General features: G+C 45.1%; 1 protein-coding gene and 1 pseudogene across 1 annotated transcript in view; one reads left to right on the top strand and one right to left on the bottom strand.

Moving 5' to 3' along the window:
• The window catches only part of KLHDC1 (kelch domain containing 1), a 1,365,548-nt gene that overhangs the window by 170,965 nt on the left and 1,182,156 nt on the right, over nucleotides 1-12,427 (top strand). The window lies entirely within an intron of this gene.
• LOC146799448 (ubiquitin-ribosomal protein eL40 fusion protein pseudogene) lies at nucleotides 7,207-7,589 on the bottom strand (annotated as a pseudogene).

The raw sequence follows: 12,427 nt of genomic DNA, 5'->3' as shown, positions 1-12,427 counted from the left end.
AAGCATTTGTTGTACTCACAGAGGCAATACATGAGACACAGAAATCCAGAACCAAATTAGAAAAAAAACCCAATTCTTTGTATATATTTTCTAAAACCAAGTGAGTAAATCATTCGAAGTCATGCGCCTTTACGCACAATCCAGTCCTATGGAAGGAAAAGTCACACATGCATAACGGTAAGTACTGTCGGTTTCAGGGGTTCACCTTGTGGGTTTAGGATTGTAGTGGGCCAAGGTCCAAAGAACTACTAGCAGTTATTCAGAAACTGCCGGGTTTAGCCAGGAACAGGGTGGTGCTGAGGGTGGTAGCCGAGCGCTACGGAGAAGGGATGCCACCTGAAAATAGGCTGCACAGGGGTGACTTGGGGAAAATTGTGAGAGCTCCCAAACGGGGGCTTTGGTCGCAAGTGGTTTTAGAACACGGAGCTACCGCCAGTTCTTCAGTACCCAGGCTGGGCAGCTTGGGCGCCAAGTCGATGTTGTGATCGCTCAGCAAGGGCTTGGCGTGAAGGAGTTAATCGCTTCCACTCATAGGCCTTCCTTCCCCTGTGTGTATGATGCTGTGTCTGGTAAGAATCTGGCACCACCATCAGGCGGTTGGCGCCCGATAAACTACGAGTCCCAGAATCCCTTGGGACGCATGGCAGGAATGAGGATCAGGTGCTGACTGGAAGTCCGGTTCTATAAAGCCCCTCCCCTTCCTGGACTTGATACTTGACAATCTTGCTGTTTTCCGGAGTTCCTGGCTGCGAAAGGGTGTTCCTTGTTGGAGTACGTGCCCCTGTAAGAGATTTCCCTGCTGGAGTTCTGGCCCGCGGAAGAGTGTTCCCTGCTGGAGTTCGGAGACCTAGAAGCTGCTGACGGTCTCTCCTGCTCCCGGCAGTTATTGCAAAGCCTTAAGGAGTTCCTCGTTCTTCGTCACCTTACGGACTACCATCACCAGGTATCGTAGCCTGAAGTTGAGAGTGAAGCGCAGCAGCGCTCCTCCTGCATCCGTGACATTTGTTTATTTAAGCCCTGCTCCGTAGCTTTCTACAATCATGAGAGCGTGGACAGTTTCAAAGCACTCAGAACGCTGTGTTCTTAACAGCGGATGGGTGCAGTTACTGCTGTGCCGTTAACAGCCTATATTTATGCTAATGGTGATCTTTGCCTTACACTGTGAGGGAGCCGTGTCACGACTCATGGTTCTTGCAGGGAATCAATCACCTTTGTTTTTGGATTGTAACATTGTGACAAGTGTACGCTACCTGTGCATTATCTATGTGACTCTATTTGTGACATTTGTTCTTATCTTCATAGTACCTTTGTAGTTCAAGACCACTCTCAGATCCTGAGTTTCCAGTGTCTCTCTAATGTTTGTGGTCTCCCAAAAAGGATTGTTTCATTTTTCGCTCTGAGTATTGCTTCAAAACTGTTTGTGAGTATACAAAACAGTTGTGTGTTCTGTCACATTGGTATGTGTGCTAATCCCTGTACTACCTCTCACCCATCTCTCTTCTCTTTTGTATGCAACACTTACCTGTGGGGTGTCTTCTGAAGACATACCGAAATCTTAGACCAGACTTCGGTATAAGAAGACACCATCCTAGCAGAGGTGTTTGTTGTTTTATTCACTTCCTTTTTCCCCGGAGTGTTCCGTCGCATAGCAGTGTATCATTACTCTGTGTGGGTTTGCGCTCAGGGGGGCTTCTCTACACTCCTTCATCCCCGCTGGTAGCTTTAAAGGTTAGTGGCATTACTTGATTTGCGCAGCTGACAGATTCTGACAGTCGATCTTCGCGGTTAGGGGCAAACAGTTGCAGGGGCAAAATCTGGGCAGCTGTGCCACTCACAAAGTGGGTCTCGGTGATGCTGACGTCCCTCGACGACTGCTTGGTCATAGTGCAGTGAGAATCCAGATTGGACTCTCGCTGTTGGTATTTGGTGCAGGGATTCCAGTACTTCAGGTGTTGGTGCTGCATGGCTCTGGTTGGTCCTGGTGTCTTCACACTGGATGGGGAGACAGATCTGTCCTTCCAGAGCATGGGTACCTCTTCCTGGTTGTCAGTGGCATCAGTCGGGCCGGTGAGCAGCAAAGTTGTGGACTGGGCTCTGCTTTCCGGTGCCTGAATACTGCAGTGGAGTAGCTCCTGTACTCCAAGGGAAACTGTAGGAGATTTTTGAAAGGCTGGCAGGTTACCCAAGGCTTTGGTAGTTATCCAGCTTTCAGGAAGAGTCATTCTGTTGCGATTTTCGAGAAAGTTGCTGGCAGGCAGTTTTGTGTGCCAAAAGTTCACAGTGCTCCTGCAGTTCTTGCCAGGCAGTAACTCTTCTTCGTCCTTGTTCCCTTGATCCATTGAATCTGAGTTCTTGGGTTCGGATTGGCCACCTAAATACTCAATTTAGGGGCGTTAAGGGGAGTGACAGGTAGTAGCCAATTGGCTACCTACCTTTATGGTGTCCACACCCACTATATGACCACTTCCTGTGGGAAGTAGGCATAATTGTGACCCTAGTAGGCTAATTGCGTCCAAAACAAGGTGGAGGAATCTGAAATGGTGGTGTTTACATCAGCTAGTACCTTAGAGGTGGTGCTGGCTTGGTGTGGGGCACACTTCCTAGGCTTACTAATTTTCCTCCCTCTATTGACGCCAAAAGTGGGGTATGGACAGAGTAACTGGCCTCTCCACTATCTGGAGAGGCCTGGGTTGCATAGCACAGGCAGCAGGACCTTTGAAGCTTCCCACCCTGGAATGCAGATCCTGCACGGAGGAGGTGTAAACACCTCCGCCCAGAACAGGCTTTGTTTCTTACCTCTGAGAGCAAAGGCTCTCACCTCCTGGGGGTCATAAACTCATTGGTGGTGACTAGTAGGTCGAGACCAGTCAATCAACACACTAGTAGTCAGTAGGTTTTCAGGGGGCACCTCTAAGGTACCCTCTGGCTGCATTTATTAATAAATCCAACACTGGCATCAGTGTGGGGTTATTAAGATGAGCTGTTTGGTACCAAACATCTGGGGGTACAGTGAAGCCATCATGTAGCTGGGGGAATTCCTAATTACGAGTGCCCAGCCCATTTACTCGTTATTTCTTCCCTGTACACTTGTGATATCTAAGAATGGACTTAGGTATCACAGGGAAACATCCACTCACACAGGTATGCCCACACATGGGGTATATAGTAGACCATGCCGTAGGGTTGAAACCCTGCTGTGGCGGTGATTTACCTGTATCACTTGTAGTGTTTTGCTGGCATGACACACAGGGATGTGTGCCATGTCGACTCTTCACTTTTCTCTGCACCAAGACACGCAGGCTGCAATGACAGATTTGCATGATCTTGATGAGGGGTCCCTTAGGTTGGCACAATTCACGCTGCATCCCTTAGGTACCCTCTTTAGTCCCAATGCCCTAGGTACCAGGGGCACCTTCTACTAAGGGCTTATATGGAGTCCAAAGTGGTGCCAGTTGTGGAACAATGGTGCAGTTTATGGAAAGAACACTGGTACTGGGGACCTGGTTAACAGGAATCCAGTACGCTTTAAGTCAAAGCTGTGTCAAGTACCAGGCAAAAAGTTGGGAGTGCATAAACAAGAACCCAGTTTCCTGCAGCTATCATCGCGGGAAAGCAGGCTTAGTTTTACCATCTTTGACCATGCTTTACCAGTGGGAGGACGGGTGTCCCAGTTTCTATAACAGTGGATGTCAATAACATTGGATATGTGGGTGTTAGATATTGTAGAAAAGGGGAACGCCCTACCCTTCTAGGAATTTCCCTCACCTTTTCGGCCCTACCAAAATTTTGTTTCTGTAGACCATCTCCGGCTCCTCCAAAAGGAAGTTCAATACATGCTTTAAAAAGGTGCAGTGGAGTTGGTTCCAGTACAGGAGCAGGACTACATAAGTTATTCACGTTATTTCCTGATTCCGAAGAAGGATGGACGTTTGCTTCAAATCCTAGACCTCAGGATTTTGGACTGGTTACTGAAGCAGAAAATGTTCAAAATGCCGACCCTTACTCAGGTGCGTCTCTGCTGAAGAAATGGGACTGGATGGTTTCAGTCGACTTGCAGGATGCCTATTTTCGCATTTCTTATCTGGCAGTCTCATAGGAAGTATCTTTGCTTCACTGTGGTGTCGCCACACTATTAGATTGTGGTCCTTCCGTTTGGTCTTAGTTCTGCACCTCAAGTCTTCACAAAGGTGATGACAGTGGTCGCAGCTCCTCTCAGAAGGTTGGGTGTACCAGTATTCCCTTACCTACACTGTTGGCTCATTAAAGCCAAGTCTCCGTAGTTGGTGTTGCATCAATTGCAGTTGGCAACTCAATGGTTGTTCAGACTAGGTTTTTCTTTCAACAAACCCAAATCTCACCTAGAGCCCTCTCAGGGCACTGTGTTCATACAGGCAGTATTGGACACTACAGTGAGTTAAGGCTTCCCTCCTCCACAGAAGATTCTGGGCATTCAGGCTATGACTCTGATGTTTCAGAATGGAGCATGGATTCCGGTCCTGAAGGTTCAGTGCCTGTTAGGTCTGTTAGCTTACTGTATTCTGTTGGTCAACCATGCACACTGGCATATGAGGGCCCTCCAGTGGTGCCTCAGCAGGCAGTAGTTTCAGCACATTGAGGATCTCCAGGTGACTGTACGGATCTCCAGAGACAATGCAGTGGATCAGCAATGGTGAAGTGTGTCTGGCAATCTCTATCAAGGGAAGCTGTTTCACTCTTGACCAGTGGCCACTATTATATCGGATGCCTCCACCTTAGGGTGGGGAGCTCATCTTGGGAATCTGGAGGTCAAAGGACTTTGGTCTCCAGAAAAACAGTTGTTACACATCAATCTGCTCGAATTGTGGTCGATACGTCGGACTTCAAGGCCCTTTTCCCTTTCCTTTGCGGTCAGTCAGTACAAGTCTTGATAGACAATACTATAGCTATGTGGTACATCAGCAAGCTAGGGGGAGTAGGGTTGTATCTTCTCTGCAGAGAGGCTGTGCGACTCTTGTCCAGGATCATCAGATTTGTGTGATGGCAAATCATTTGGCTGGAGTTCTCAACGTGCGTGTAGACCGTCTTAGGCAGTATTTTTCAGCTGACCAAGAGTGGTAGTTCTTTATATTTTTTGGTTATGGGGGACTCTTTTGATAGACCTATTTGCCACTCGGGAGAACGCGCACTGCCCATTATTCTGCAACCTTCATTATCCGGTGTGGGGGGCATTGGAGGATGCTTTTTATTGGACTGGGGCACCCAGCTATACGTTTCCCTCCATACCCTTGATTTCTTGGATGTTGCGGAAGGATCGCCTAGACCGGTCACCAGTCATTAATAGATTGAAATGGTTCAGCACCACTATTCAGCAAAATATATTACTTTTTGTTCATGATAGTTCAGCACAGTTGTTATATCGATCCACACACACAGTACATATAATTCACAATCTCCGATAAATATGTTTTGAAGAAAGTTCTTTATTCATATTCTTCTTCTTTTATTAATCTGACTGAAAACAGTAGCCAACGCGTTTCGTCCTCACTGATTTCTTCAGGGCTTCTTCAGGGCTGCAAAAAACATATACATACAAAAGAGCTTATTTAAAATATATGCAAACAATTCTGATTATACAATTAATACGCCATCAGAGATAAATTATTTACACATTGAACAGACATTCTTATTTTCTGTGACATGATCCCGCATTAAAACCCCACTGGTCACAAGTCCTATTAATAGCCCCAGATTGGCCGTAAAGAGTGTGGTACACAGACCTTCTTCACCAGTCCATGTATCCTCCGCTCTGTCTCCCTATCAGGGCAGACCTCCTCTCGCAGTTGCAGGGGCAGGTTCTACATCTTTACGTCCAAAGCCTGCACGTACATGCATGGAGATTGAACAGGGCAACCTGAGTTAATTTTGACTTCCCCCTGATGTAGTGGATGTTATTTTGTCTTCTAGAAGGGACTCTCTTCAAAATCAGTTTATGCTGGTTGATGGCCAAAGTTTGTTCTCTGGTGTAATGACGAGCCTATTGATCCTTTAAAGGCTCATTTATCAGATATTTTATGTTTTGCTCTTTCTTTGGTGCTGCAAGGCTGTGCATTTGCCACATTTAAGGGCTATCTGTCTGCCTTTTCGGTGTTTCTTTGTTTACCAGATCAGCCTTCTTTGTTTAAGCCTTCTATAGTGCTAAGTTTATTAAGGGACTTACGAGCAGATTCCCTGCCACTCCATTCATTATGCCTCAGTGAAAACCTTAATTTAGTTTTTACCTATTTAATGTGTTCTCCATTCAAACCTTTGCATAGTTTTCCTTTAAGACTTCTTACTTTTAAAACAGTTTTTCGTATTGCCATAACATCTACAAGGTGAGTTAGTGAGCTACAGGCCTTAAATGTAAAGACTCCATTCACAACTTTCTTCCCTTATAAGTTGGTTCTGAAAACCCTTCCTAACGGCATGATTTCAGTTTTTTCAGAGTTGCATCTCAGGTGGTTGGTCTTCATCCAGTGAAAGACAGCTGTGAGGCATTGGCAGAGGTTTTCCTTAGCCAGTGTAGTGTTTTTGTCTGGGACCAATACCAACTGAGTGTTGTCCGCATAGGATATGGTCTCGATGTTGAAGGACGAAATTAACCTGATTAATGGGGCCATATATCCATTAAAAAGTATTGGACTGAGGATGGAACCTTGTGGGACCCCGGAGAGCAGAGATTTTTCTGCTGACTGATATTGCCAGAGGGTAATGACTCACCTTCGATTTTGGAGAAAGGATTTTAATCAGTCCACTGCAAGATGGGAAATGCCATAGGCTTCGAGATGGTCTAGGAGAATGTAATGCAGACCGTGTCGAAAGCCGCTGATAGGTCCAAAAGGACCAACACAGCGCATTTTCCCTGGTCCAGGGCAGCTTTTTGGGATTCAGCCTTAAACAGAAGGGCTTATTCCGTTGAATGCTGCGATTTGAAACGTGATTGGTTTGGGTGTGGAATATTAGCTCCGTCCAAGTAGGTCGCAAGTTGTGAGTTGACCAGTTTTTCCACGATCTAACTTAGGCAAGGAAGGAGGGAAATGGAGCGGAGATTAGAGTGGGTGGTAGGATCGGCAAGCTGTTTCTTTTGCAGGGGTCTAACTGCCGCAGTATTTGGCTAGTTACTTTAAAATAGTGACCATTTAAAAAATATTTTTCAAATGAAATGAATACTAATTGTTTGATATGTCTTTATTTGACCTTCTTGAGAGGCAGATTGTTGGGGTGCCCACATTTCCTCTTGCGGCAGTTCACTGCATGGGGATGAAGACAAGCATATCACTCGTGGCAGACGATTTTGTCATAGTTGTACTTCTGGTCAGCCTGTCGGAGAGAAAGCTCAATAATACCACTGCAAAGACACAGTACCCAGATGCAAGGGTGATTCATTCTGCATATTGTAATCAGAGAGTTTGTCTATCTTCTAGCTGCTTGCCAGAAAAAATCAAACATTGTTGATCAGGTGGGATACCTTCGATATCCTGAATTTTGGCCTTCACATTCTTTTTGGTATCCTTAGGCTCAACCTCGTGGGTGGTTGTTTTTCTCGCTGAGGGTTTCACAAAAACCTGCATCTTGGGAGCTATGGAATACCCGCACAGCGGCCACACAAAAGCAGAAAAGCAATAGTAACCAATTTTAATAGAAACATTGTAACTAGAAAACCCTATCACAAACCTTCTCCAAGTGAAGGGTGAGAGAAAATAAGGACAGTGTAACCTAAAAGGCTAAAGCCTGAAAGTCTGAGAAAACCAGTGCTACTCCTTTAATTAAGAGCATGCCACCACTATCCCATCAATCCCTGTCGTGGCAGTTGAGCTGGTTCTTTTTGATGGAGATGAAGGATTATAATAAAACTGAAAGTATTTCCTAATGCCTTTCTCCTTGGCGGAGAAAGAGTTGGTTATGACTATAATAAAGATTCCTCTGGAGGTGAACTAAGATTACTGCTATGGGTATGGTCCAATAACAACACGGTGAGCCACTTTCAGTCTATTTCTAGGTTGAATATATTTTGTACCTACTGTGTTATAGTGATTCAGAGGAGAAGCACCAGTTTTCTCAGACTTTCAGGCTTCAGCCGTTTAGGTTTCGTCTCCCTGGAGAAAGGCAAAAGGAACACTTTTCCAATTTACTATGATCCTTCATCTCTGTAAAAAGAAAGTAGTTCTAAGGCCACCTATAGGGGAATGATGGGAAGGCGGAGGCATGCTATTCTTTAAAGGAGCAATACCAGTTTTACCAGACTTTCAGGCATCAGCCTTTTAGGTTACACTGTCTTGATTTTCGATTTCTGAGCCAGCACTATTTTAGTGCATCCTTGAACATTCTCTCCTTCTGTGTTTATCTTTTTTCTAGTTCTTGCCTTTCTTTCTCTTTATCCCTTTATCATAGTTACAATTTCTAGTTAGTTACCTTCCTATTCCTGCTGTCTACTATGGTCAAAGAACAACAGGGTTAGCCACTTTAAATACCCGTATGGGTGTAAGTTGTGATGACTAGAAAACCTGCTTTCCAGGAAATATGTTAAAGAGCTAGCCTTATGACTAGGCTCAAATGGGGGGGACACATTATTTGTCAGGGACTCTGGCATTGACTGGTGGAAGGGTAGACAAAGTAACCAGAATATTGGGTTCAAAGCTGCAATTTGGAATTCAGAGTAACTAACGCCCAGGACGGATGTGCAAGACATACATGTAACAACTTTGACAATAAAGGGACTGTGGGGTAAAGCACTTGGGAGATCCACATGGTTAGACTGAAGCTCAGTATGTTCCTCATCAAATGGAATCAAGGTAGCACTACATGCCCAAAGCTGATATGGATCTGTAATGAACAGAAATTTCATAATAGTATCCAAGAGGCTGTAGGTCAATGTATCGGTATAGCAGAAGGTCCAGAAGCTTATATGAATACTGGATAATCCCATAGGCCCTCTGGTAGTGCGCACAAGAGTGCAGGGAGCAAATCGTGACACTATACTGTGTCCCACAGCTGGTTCCCAGGAACTGAAACTGGAACCAAAGCCTTTGCTCCTGTGAAATAAGTCCTTTCCAATTGGAGTTCCAATGCAAGAGGCCTTTTTGGAAAATGTGAAGCTCTGGAGTGTATAATCTGAGGCTGTGGACTAATGGGACAGGTTTGAAGAGGAAAGCACTCTTGTGGAGGCAAGTTTCAATTCACGACGTCAACGTCTTGTATCTGGGCCTCCCAGAGTATCTATTGAAACATCTTCAAGTGTTTCAGAGTGCGGCAGCCAGGACGATTCTCTTTTTTTTTTGGGCCCAGAGCAAGGGTTGCCGCCGACATAAACGCCCCACACTGGCTGCCGGTCCGAAAGCGAATTCGGTTTAAAGCTTTAGTTTTGGCTTTCGAAGCTTTACATGACACTGGTGCCTTTTATATAAGAAAGAGAGCCCAGCACTGTATTCCGGGTAGAACTCTGAAATCGTCCTCGCAGCAGCGGGCGACTGTTCCCAAGTTTTCCCTTACCCGCAAGGGGGGCCGCTCCTTCCAAGTGCAGGCCTCCCGTCTGTAGAACTGCCTGCCACTGTCACTCAGACAGGTGCATGATTTACTCACCTTCAGCAAGAGGCTGAAAACTTGGCCTTTTCAGCAATAGCCAACAGCTTCGTCCTCCTTTAGGTTTAGTGTCAATTTTTTTGTCCAGAGGTCTTTCAGCGCCGGGACACTCTTTTGTGTAGCTAGCTTTCCGCTCTTATGAATACCAATTTACTTTACATTTTTGAAGGGTCCACAGCCAGGTATGGAGGCTTAGGGGCTTGAAGTCAAGATATTCATATGATGGCCAGCTGGAGTAGCACTCAGAAAAGGCAGATTGACTGAAGTCTCAAAAGAATTGGCAGGAAGTTCTGAAGGCAAAGGCACATTGACAGAAGACAAAGGAGTTAAAAGGAAGCAGACTTGAAGTTCTGGTTCTGGAGGTAGACATGCAGAAGACTTGCATGTGGGAGACTCTAGAATCAGATATGCTGGAGGCTTTGGAAGCTTGTACACTGAGAATTCTGTCTGAAGGCAGACAGACTAGAGATTCTGGATCTGAAGGTGTAGATGCTAGAGGCTCAGAAGGCAGGCAGGCAGGTTAGAGGCTTGTCAGAAGACATGCATGTTAGAGGTTCTGGCTCTAAAGGCAGGCAGGCTGGAGACTCTGGCTCTAAAGGCAGGCAAGCTAGAGGCTCTGATGGCAGGCAGGCTGGAGACTTCAACTCCAGAGGCAGGCAAGCAGAATGCTCATATTCTGAAGGCAGGCAAGTTGGAGGCTCAGACTCTGAAGGCAGCCAAGCTGGATGCTCAGGCTCACGTGGCAGGCAGGCTGACTGGTGACTCTGACTCTGAAGGCAGACTGGCAGAGGGCATCGAATCTGTAGGTAGCAGGCCGGCTGAGGCCTCTGGCTCTGAAGGCAGCAGACCGTCTAAAGGTTCTAGAGACTCTGCTAGGAGACATGCTGAAGGCAGAGAGGCACGAAGTTGACAGATTTGACTCAGGAAATGATGGTAGTTCTTGGACAATGGACTCCCTGTTTGCAGTAGTGAAATCTTCAGAGTTTCTTGCCACATTTAAAACACTGAAGCTCCTTCTTCAGGATGGAGTAAGAATTGTGCTAATCTTAGAGTCTCTAAAAATCAGACGTTTCTTCCTAAAGTCAGAGGAAAAAGGTCAGAAATTACTTGGTAATGCGAGATCTTTTCATTTTCCTCTACATTACGTGGAGGTACAGATTCATCGGTGCATAGCATTCTTGCATTTCCTGACTTCTTAATGTGTCATGTCCTGGAAAGAGAGAGAGCATTCATTCAAAGTCAAGATTTAGTTTCTTCTCTGTCAAGGACTTCTGTTGCTTCAGTAAGATTAAGAGTGTGGTGTGAGTCGCAAGATCTTGTTCCAATAGTGATTACATGGCAGTGGTTGAGGTTTTGCCTGTAGATCAAAGGCTGTGTATGTGTTACCTCTAGAGTAGAACTGACCTCACTACCGGGAAGAGAAAGTACAGAAATGTTTTCAGTTTTTTCTGGCATTTGTGTTTATGAAGGGCAGATTGATTAACTGCATTTTGAGGCAATGTACCAGGAGTACGCTCAGTGAAATCTGGATCTTGATCCAACGTATTCTTCACACCAATAGGGGACCAACGTATTAAACATAGACTCTTTAGTGTTAGGGACTATGGGCCATATGTAGGTGGCCTAACATTTACCACTTCATAAATACCGAATTTTACCGATTTGGTATTTATGAAGTGGTAAATGCTATGTAGGTAATCCATCGGTAATATTTACCGATTCGGAATGGGTCGGTAATTTAGAATCGGTATTTACCGATTCGGTAATGGTAACTGGCTTCCCATTGATTCCTATGGGCCAGGAGGCCCATAGGAATCAATGGGAAGCCAGTTACCATTACCGAATCGGTAAATACCGATTCGGTAATGGGGGGAGCACAATCAAGGGTGGCAGGGTGTCACAGTGACACCCTGTTGCACCCCTAATTCCTACATGTGGCACACATACATGCCCTAAGGGCATGTATGTCTGCCACATTGCACACTTCTAAGTGCAGAAAAATGCTTTTTCACAGCCATTCGTCATTTACCACCAACTTTTAGTTGGTGGTAAATAACGAATCCCCACAACACCCACACACTCCCCCTACATATCATTTCAGGATTCGGTATTTACCGAATCGGTAAAATTACCGATTCGGTAATTTTACCGATTCGGTAAATTACCGAATCCTGAAATGTGCCCCCTACATACCAAAAGCCTGAATACCGGTCGGTAACGGGATTTTTACCGAAAATCGTCTGTTACCGACCGGTATTGGGCTTCCTACATATGGCCCTATGATCTTTACTGGGCTCCAAGACTGGCCTATATCATTTGAACTTAAAACATAGGTTATGTAATACATCTGCTCTTTCTTTGTTGTGTTGTGGTGAATATTTAGTTTTATAATTACTTCCAGCAGACATGCGAGAATCATAACTCTTGTTCTGCAAACAGAGTAAGGTATCTTTCTCCTTTTGCAATGCTTACCCAGTCAAAGAGACAAGATCAGAATATCAGATTAAATCAGGATCTGATCTAGAGGAGTTAGTGTGCCAATAAGCAAAATATTCAGAATGTAAATTTTCATTTCAGGATTGGAATCATCACCCTCTAGACTCTAAATTTCTTTCATTGTTGGGGACTCAGAAACTACTCTGCAGAAAATTAAATGAATCTCAGGTGCCTTTCTTTCTTAGACATTTCATTATAAGACACACTAAAAATTCACATAGATCAATTCAAACAGAGAAAAGTGTTCGCTAACTGACTGCAGAGAAACATCAAAAGTGATACTGGAATGTGGGTTGGTCATTGTGTCAGGACCTCAGACAAGTACTAGTGGAGG

Source organism: Triturus cristatus, chromosome 9, assembly GCF_964204655.1.
Source record: "Triturus cristatus chromosome 9, aTriCri1.1, whole genome shotgun sequence".
Lineage (NCBI taxonomy): Eukaryota > Metazoa > Chordata > Amphibia > Caudata > Salamandridae > Triturus > Triturus cristatus.
The sequence above is the reverse complement of the archived record's forward strand: the minus strand, read 5'-3'. Positions and strand labels throughout refer to the sequence as shown.